At 37.8% G+C, this 8,904-nt stretch overlaps 1 pseudogene; it reads right to left on the bottom strand.

Moving 5' to 3' along the window:
• Positions 1 to 5,994: 5,994 nt before the first annotated feature.
• On the bottom strand, positions 5,995 to 8,257 carry LOC109448484 (elongation factor 1-alpha 1 pseudogene; annotated as a pseudogene).
• Between the last annotated feature and the right edge of the window lie 647 nt (positions 8,258 to 8,904).

Here is an 8,904-nt window from a genome sequence, read left to right as displayed (position 1 = left end):
AATGACTTCTTCCTTTACCCAAAGATAAAGGAAATATTGAAAGGAAGACATTTTGATGACATTCAGGACATCAAGAGCAATACGACAACAGCTCTGATAGCCATTCCAGAAAAAGAGTTCCAAAATTGCTTTGAAGGGTGGACTAGGCGCTGGTGTCAGTGCATAGCTTCCCAAGGGGAGTACTTCAAAGGTGACCATAGTGACATTCAGCAATGAGGTATGTAGCACTTTTTCTAGGATGAGTTCATGAATTTAATTGTCCAAACTTGTGTATCTAAACATACGTCTACATAGATCCAGATATAGATATATAATATATATATGTATATATAAAGTATATAGCTATGCAGTTATATATCATTATATATAGTTCTATTGGTATAGTTATATTTATATATGTAGTTAAGCAACAAATTTTTTTGCCTATTGTATAGTAAGGCACCCATGTAAACACATAGAACTATATCTTACAACCTAATTCATCAGTGAGTAATACTACTTAAGAACATTTAAAAAATGTTTTTCAATTACAGTTGGCATACAATATTATATTAGTTACAGGTGTACAACATAGTGATTAGACATTCATGTAACTTACAAAGTGATTACCACGTAAGTTTAGTACCTCCTGACACCACATAGTTATTAAAATATTATTGACTATATTTCCTATGCTGTAGTTTACATCCCCATGACTTTTTTTTTTTATAACTGGCAATTTGTACTTCTTAATCCCTTCCCCTTTTTCAACCACTCTTCCAACCCCCCTCCCATATGACAACCATTGATTCGTTGTCTGTATCTGTGAGTTTGTTTCTGTTTTGTTTGTTCCTTTTCTTTTTGTTTTTATAGGACCACTTTTGAGTCACTTCTCCCCGGAGCTATTTACAGCAGTTGAGCTCCCAGCATAAGTGAATCCTGTAATAAAGTGATATAATACAGAGACTAAATCTTCTCTTCTAAAGATTTCTAGAATACCCAGTGAGCACCAAGGGTTATTTCTTTTTTAATTTTTTTCTTTCCTTGCAAGATAAGAAAACAGAGAATGGAAGGGTGGGGGGGGGGGGAATACTGCTATGGCTAGCACAAAAAATAATGTTTTTTTCCAAACTGTTATTGAAAAACTTTTAAGGGTATGTGTTCTGGGGTCAAGAGTAGACTAGACACGTTAATTGCATAGACAGGAAATTCCACCAATTTCCAGAGGGCAGAAACTAAACTGAATAAAAGTTCAAATAATTAGAGAGAAAGTACAAAAACAGTTGCAAGAACAAGTAATAGTTTCAGGGAGAATGAGATTAATGGATTCTCCCCACTCTTTTCAAGAGTATTCAACCGGAACATTATAGTCCTGGAAAGCCGATGAATTAAATCCAGAATCATAAAAATATGTTGATTGCCATATTACCATTCCTAAATAAATTTGATTAAAATATACAGAGATTGATGTTTTATGTAAGTTAAACTTACCCTTACAATGATATGAAAGAAGGAAATAAAAGACAAATGGCAGAAGTTAGAATCTTTATGGGATGAGAATAGTTTGAATGAGAGCTCCTGATTGTACATATTACATAGGATCATTTTTCCCTAATGCTTTTAGCTGTGGAGAAAATGAACATTTTAGAGATAGCAAAGAAAAACATTGTGCAAAAAAGCCCCTGCTGCTCCAAGTCAAGCAGTATGTCACCAACCCTCTGCAAGAAAGAGTCTCCCCTTCCCGTCCCTCCCCTATAACCAAAAACCAACTTCAGGCTATATCACCCAATCCAATACAAGGAAGGGAAGAGCAGCAAAATAAATACATATATTTCCCACTTGGGGAAAATCTCATGAGGGCAAGTTCATATTTGTTGTCTTCACTGTATAACCTCCACCCAGTACATTGCCAGCATATAACGAAAATCTCAATAAATGTTTGTTGGATAGAGAATACATTTGTATAATTTAGTCACCCAAGTTTCCATAGTAGAATTGCATATTGGTAACAGCAGCACACCCATCACTTACCACAAATGCCTGTTCTCACTGTCATGGCATTAATGCAAGTTCTCTAACTGCAACTTGGCTGACAATATCTGCCCCGTCCCCATTGCTTTGGGTGTGGCTCCTTTCAGCACTGAACTTTGTGGGTATGTGAATGGCTGAGGTTGAACTGACCCATTCTTTATTCACATATATTGTCATTACTCTCCTATGTTACTGTTTATCAAAACCTACTACATACAGAATCCTCAGGAGTCCACACCGCCGTGCTGTAAATCCCGAGGCAAAAATAGGTAAGTGAGATCATATCAAACTAAAAAGCTTCTGCATAGCAAAGGAAACAACTGACAGAATAAAAAGGTAATCTATGGAATGGTTGCAAAAAACCAAAAAACTGCAAATCATATACCTGAAAAAAGGTTAATTTCCAAAATACACAAGGAATTCCTACAACTCAATGGTCAAAAAATAAATTTTAAAACTGTAGACTTAGACATTTCAACAAAGGATTAAACATTTCTCCAAAGAAGACAAACAAATGGTCAATGCATATATGAAAAGACGCTCAACATCATTAATTATTAGGGAAATGCAAATCAGAACTATGATGAGACTTCACTTCACACCTGGTAGGATGGCTAGCATAGAAAAAGAAAAAAAAAAGATAAGTGTTGGTGAGATTGTGGAGAAAAGGAAAACCTTGTGCACTTCTGGTGGGAATGTAAATCAGTTCAGCCACTATTGAAAACAATGTGGAGGCTCCTCAAAAATTAAAACTAAAATGATTATATAACCCAGCTATCCCACTTATAGGTATATACCCCAAAGAATTGATATCAGGATCTCAAAGAGATATTTTCACTGTGATATTTATTCACAATAGGCAAGACGTGGTAACAACCCAAGTGTTCATCCACAGATAACTGGATTAAGAAATGTGGTAAATATATACAATGGAATATTAGCCTTAAAAGAGGAAATCCTGACATTTATGCCAACATGGATGAGCCTGGAGAACATTATGTTAAGTTAAATAATCCAGTGACATAAGTGCAAAAACTACATGATTCCACTTATACGAGGTATCAAAATAATCAAACTCATAGAAGCAGAGTATACAAAGTGGTTGCCAGGGGCTGGGGGATATGGGAAGTTGTTCAATGGGTATAAAGTTTCAGTTATACAAGATTGGTAAGTTCTAGAGATGTGCTATCCTATTCAGTTAACAGTACAGTACAGTATACTTCAAATTTTGTTAAGAAGGTAGATCTCATGTTAAATGTTCTTCACACATGCACACACACACACACACACACACACACACACACACACAGGAAACTTTGGGAAGTGTTTGCTATGTCTATTACTTTGATACTGCTGATTGAACAAGTGTTTGCAACTGCCCAAACTCATCAAAATATACACATTAAATATGCACAGTCTTTGTATATCAATTATACCTCAATAAACCTGTTTTAAAAACATTTTTAAAAAAAACCTAGAAATCCAGACAATACCCTCATCATCCCCCTTCCCACGATGATGTCCACATTTGTCCATGAATACTTAACAAAAAGGTTTCACATCTTATTTTCCACAGCCATCCATTTCATATAATTGTCATTTCATATATTAACAGCCTTTTGCAAAGCGAGTCTTCCAAAGCCATATAACTAGTAATTGAAATTTTCCATTTTATAAATTCTGGCTTGCATCTTCAAGTCTCTCTTACTTCACCACTACAAGTCTCTTTGTGCATCTCCAAATCCAAAGAATAACAACAAACCAAAAGTTTAAAAATAAATGAAATGAAATAAAATAAAATACAGTCAAAGTAACAGTAGCATAAAACATCAAATAAGACTGGTATTTAAATCAGAGAACCAGAAAAGTCATACAGGAAGGGAAGAGCACCTGACTCTCCTTGCAAAGTAACAATGCAGCACGTCTGCCTTGGTGGCCACTGAGAAACACCTAATGGTACCAAGGGGGCTGAATTGTATCTTCATTCTTAGGATAACAAATGACATTTTAGAGTAACCAATGTTTTAAGAGTTGTGACCATGGCTTTATAAATTTCATTACCTATCAAAATATCCACCACAGAGTCAATTCTTAAAAATCAAGGGTGAGGAGAGACTTTAATTTTGAAACTAAGAAATAAAGGTAAGCATATCTCAACATTCACTGAAGTACGAGTTGTATTGTTTGCAGATTCTGAAAGACAATAACTAGTACACAGGATTGGTGGCAGGATAATACCGTGTTTCCCCGAAAATAAGATCTAACCGGAAAATAATCCCTAGCATAGTTTTTCAGGATGACATCCCCTGAACATAAGCCTTAATGCGTCTTTTGGAGCAAATCTTAATATAAGACCCGGTCTTATTTTCGGGGAAACACGGTACTTGAGGGAGAATGAAGGAAGCAGGATTGGTCAGGCTTAATGCAGTCACAACAAAGGCCAGGGTTTCCCTGTAGGAGAGGCTGGAATAGCCCAAGGTGGGGTGAAGGGGCTGGACCTACATACCATTGCATGGCTCAGACATTTGATACAGTTTGCTCCTGGGTAGGAGTGTGAACTTGGATATGGTGACTCTCTTCAGCTAGGTATAGTTTCTGAAGAGGGCTGACAACTGAGACCTGTCATTTGGTAGCACTCCCAGGCTGGGGAAATAAACCCTTCTGTCATTGAGGGGTGCCTGGGAATTGGAACACAGTATCTACTAAATACTGACTCCATTTATTGAACATCTATTATGTGACAGATGATTTACTTATAGTATATCTGATTTTTATAAGTTCTCAAGGGAGATAATTTCCCAATGTACTAATTTCCAAGGATATTCAGTTAATAAAAGTCTAGTTAATGCTGGACACTTCAAAACTCTCCGTTTAAACTGGTCCCAGTCATGGAAAAATGCCCAACAAGAGGCAGCCCAACTTTGAAATGGAAGATAATCAGCAGCAAGTGGCTTTATCCGTTCCTATCAAAGTCCGTGGTTCTTCTCTCATGTTCCATCCGGACCTATCATCCTTGTTAACAACCTATGAACCATTTCTCTCCCACTCCCTGATATTGCATTAGGAGAAAAGAACAGTTAGAATAATAGCCACCACCCTCAATAGACCTCTTTTTCTTTTCCTTTTTAGCCCTCCAAACCAGGTCAGTTGAAGAGGGATAATAAACTATATCACACAGAGGAAAATTTCATCCAGGTAAAATTATTAGGGCCAAAAGCAAACAGAAAATGCTGAAATTGCAAGATAGACAGAAATCATTTTGCCTGATAAGAAATTGCTCAAAGTGAAGGTAAACATTATTTGGAGACCTCTTACATGCGTTTGCACAAGGTACTTGTTTCTGACTGTGACATCAGCTCATATTTTCGGAGACAATGGAATTTTCCTCCTTGATATTAAAATCAAATGGCCAGATCTGGACATCTAAGATTGTTTTAATGCTGTGTAATATTTTAACTTGCCAAAACATTTCTCACATCTTTATATATTTTAGCTAAGCCAACAGGGGTTGAAAATACATTTCAATAACAGAAAGTGTCATGCTAATCCACAAAACTGAAGGCAGTGGCTATTTTTTTCTCATTAATCTTTGTTTTAATTGGTCTCAATTCTGTGACTGATTCTGGTCGTTTTCATTAAAAGTACTGAATTTAAAAACTGATAACTGAAAACCTGCCACACACACACACACACACACACAAAAATGGTCCACAAAACATACCCCTTTCCTTATGAAGGTTTTGCAATGCATTGGAATCATTAACCAGTCTTTAACTACCATATTTCCCCAAAATTAGGACCTAGCCAGACAATCAGTTCTAAAGTGTTTTTTGGAGCAAAAATTAATATAAGACCCGGTTTTATTTCACTATAAGAGTGGGTCTTATATAACATAAGACCAAGTCTTATATAATATAACACCATATAATATCGGGTCTTATATTAATTTTTGCTCCAAAAGACACATTAGAGCTGATTGTCTGACTAGGTCTTATTTTCGGGGAAAAAGGGTATTAAACTTAAATGGCCAATTGAGAGAAACAGTTCTGAGACCGTTCTTCCACCACTGATTAAGACCAGAGTGGCAGGTATTGGGGATAACATCCATGTAGACTTCTGAGCTTTCTGAGCACACTTGGTGACCTTGCCAGCTCCAGCTGCCGTCTTGTCCACTGCTTTGATGACACCCACAGCAACTGTCTGTCTCATGTCACCAACAGCAAAATGGCCCAGAGGAGGATAAGTCAGAGAAGCTCTCTACACACATGGGCTTGCCAGGAACAGTATCAGCAATGGCAGCATCACCAGATTTCAAAAACTCCAATCCATCTTCCAGCTTTTTTCCTGAATGACGATAAATCTTCTCCTTCAGCTCATCAAATTTGCAAGCAATGGGACCTGTGTGACAATCCAGCACAGGTGCTTATCCAGCACTCATTTGGCCTGGATGGTTCAGGATAATCACCTGAGCCGTAAGCCAGCTGCCTCCATTGGTGGGTCACATTTGCTGTCACCAGACACATTGCCACAATGAACATCTCTGACAAACACATTCTTGACATTGAAGCCCACATTGTGCCCAGGAAGAGCTTTACTCAGAGCTTCATGGTGCATTTCAACAGACTAATTCAGCTGTAACTCTGACTGGAGCCAAGGTGACCACCATGCCAGCTTTGAGAACACCAGTCTCCACCTGGACCACAGGGACAGGACCAATACCACTAATTTTGTAGACTTTCTGGAGGGGCAGACGTTGGAGCTTGTCAGTTGGACGAGTTGGTAGCAGGATAAAATCAAAGTTTCAAGCAGCGTGGTTCCACTGGCATTGCCATCTTTATGGGTGATTTTCCATCCCTTGACCCAAGGCATGTTAGCACTTGGCTCTGGCATATTGTCAGCATTCCAACCAGAAACTGGCACAAATGCTACTGTGTCAGGTCTGTAGCCAATTTTCTTAATGTAGGTGCTAATTTCCTTAATGTTTTCCTCATGTCTCTTCTGAATGTAGGATGGCTCAGTGGAATCCATTTTGTGAATACCAACTGTAAGTTGTTTTATATCCAGTGTGTAAACCACAAGGGAATGCTCACGGGTCTGCCCATTCTTGCTTCAAATTCACCACCAACAGCAGCAACAATCAGGACAGCATCGTCAGCCTGAGGTGTGCCTGGAATTATGTTTTTCGTAAAGTCTCTGTGTCCTGGGGCACCAGTGATGGTCGCATAATACTTACTGGTCTTGAATTTCTACAAGGAGCTATCAATAGTGACCCCACGCTCACATTCAGCTTTCAGTTTATCCAAGACCCAGGCGTACTTGAAGGAGCCCTTTCCCATCTCAGCAGCCTTCTTCTCAAATTTTCCAATGGTTCTTTTGTCGATCCCACCAGATTTGTATATCTGATGGCCAGCAGTGGTAGACTTCCCAAAATCTACATGTCCAATAACTATAATGTTGATGTGAATCTTTTCCTTTTCTATTTTGGCTTAGATTTAGCGGCAGTATTCATGACACCTGTGTTCTCGTGGCAAACCCACTGTGAAAAATAAAGGGCAGTGACTATTTATAGGCAACCAGGAATGATAGAGGGGACCTCCAGTCTCGAATCATGTGACTTTTATGACAGTCACATAAGATTGTTATGGATTAAATGAGCTGGAGCAGGTATATAGATTTCTTTCTTTTATATAGTCATAGTTCTGCCAATCTATCTTATAAGTTTGCTTCATACAATGAGATAACAGACATGAAAATATGGTGACAATTATAAAGTTCTTAAAACATCATTTAATAAATGGCAGCCTTAGTGAATGTACTTATTGCTTATTGTCTATTCATTGCTTATTGATTTATGAAACTGTCAGTATTCTGTTTTTTCCACATCTGACAGGGAACTTAGTGTAGTGTTAAGAGCATGGGCTCTGGAACAGACTGTCTGCATCCAAATTGTATTAGTAATACCAACTGGAAAAAGTTACTTAACCTCCTTTTACCTCAGTTTCCCTTGCAGTAAAATGGGGTGACTACCTCACAGAGTGTAAGTAAATTAAATATGTATAAGGAAATTAAACAGGTGTAAAGAAAAATTGTGTGAAGTAGTTATCATCTTTTCAGTCCGGCAAAGGCAATTTCTCCCAAGACGTAGTAATGTTCAGAACTGTTGTCTGGGGAAATGATAGGACAACCTGTGACAACTACAGTACCATCCAGTGACGTCCAGCAGCAGTGACTTCGTCCACCTGGCCATGCTTCTTGTGCTCAAAGATGCTCATTCTACTTGCTCTTCTTGACGCTGGAGAGCTGCTGATTCTTGCAAGATTTCCAAATCCAGTTCTCCAAGCAGTTATTTATTTTGTAACCCACTGCTTCTTTTCCATTCTATTCTACTTAAGATAACAAAACAGTCAGTTTCTATTGTTTACAATCATAATTTCTAAATGACATAATATCAATGAGATATCAGAGTGCAGGAGCACTCTGATGTCCTGGTTGCACTATTTACTCCCGATGAATAATATCACATCACTTTATATCTCTGCACCTTATTCTCCTCATTTATAAAACTGAAATTATAGACTTAGCCTGCAGACTCGTGCTAGGGATAAAATGATGCTAGCATCTAACATAGTCTCTGGAAAACAGGGTTCAATAGTGGTAACCAAATAGTGATAATCCAAAATCTTTTTGGTTATTTCTCTTTGCTTGTGACTCTTCAATCACTGAAATTCCTTCAAGGAATTTACCCTGAATTGAATTCTGGGAATGCATTTGACAACATACATTATGGTGCAGGATCTTAAAGCTTTGCTAAAGAAAAGCTAAATTAGTCATATTGCTTACATTTTATATACCTTAGGACACCTCAAACTCTCCAAGTATGAAGCAGAACTTTAG

Source organism: Rhinolophus sinicus, chromosome 1 (assembly GCF_057876585.1).
Source record: "Rhinolophus sinicus isolate RSI-liver-muscle chromosome 1, RSI-T2T, whole genome shotgun sequence".
Taxonomy (NCBI): Eukaryota; Metazoa; Chordata; class Mammalia; order Chiroptera; family Rhinolophidae; genus Rhinolophus; species Rhinolophus sinicus.
Note: the sequence above shows the minus strand (reverse complement) of the source record. Positions and strands in the feature narration are given on the sequence as shown.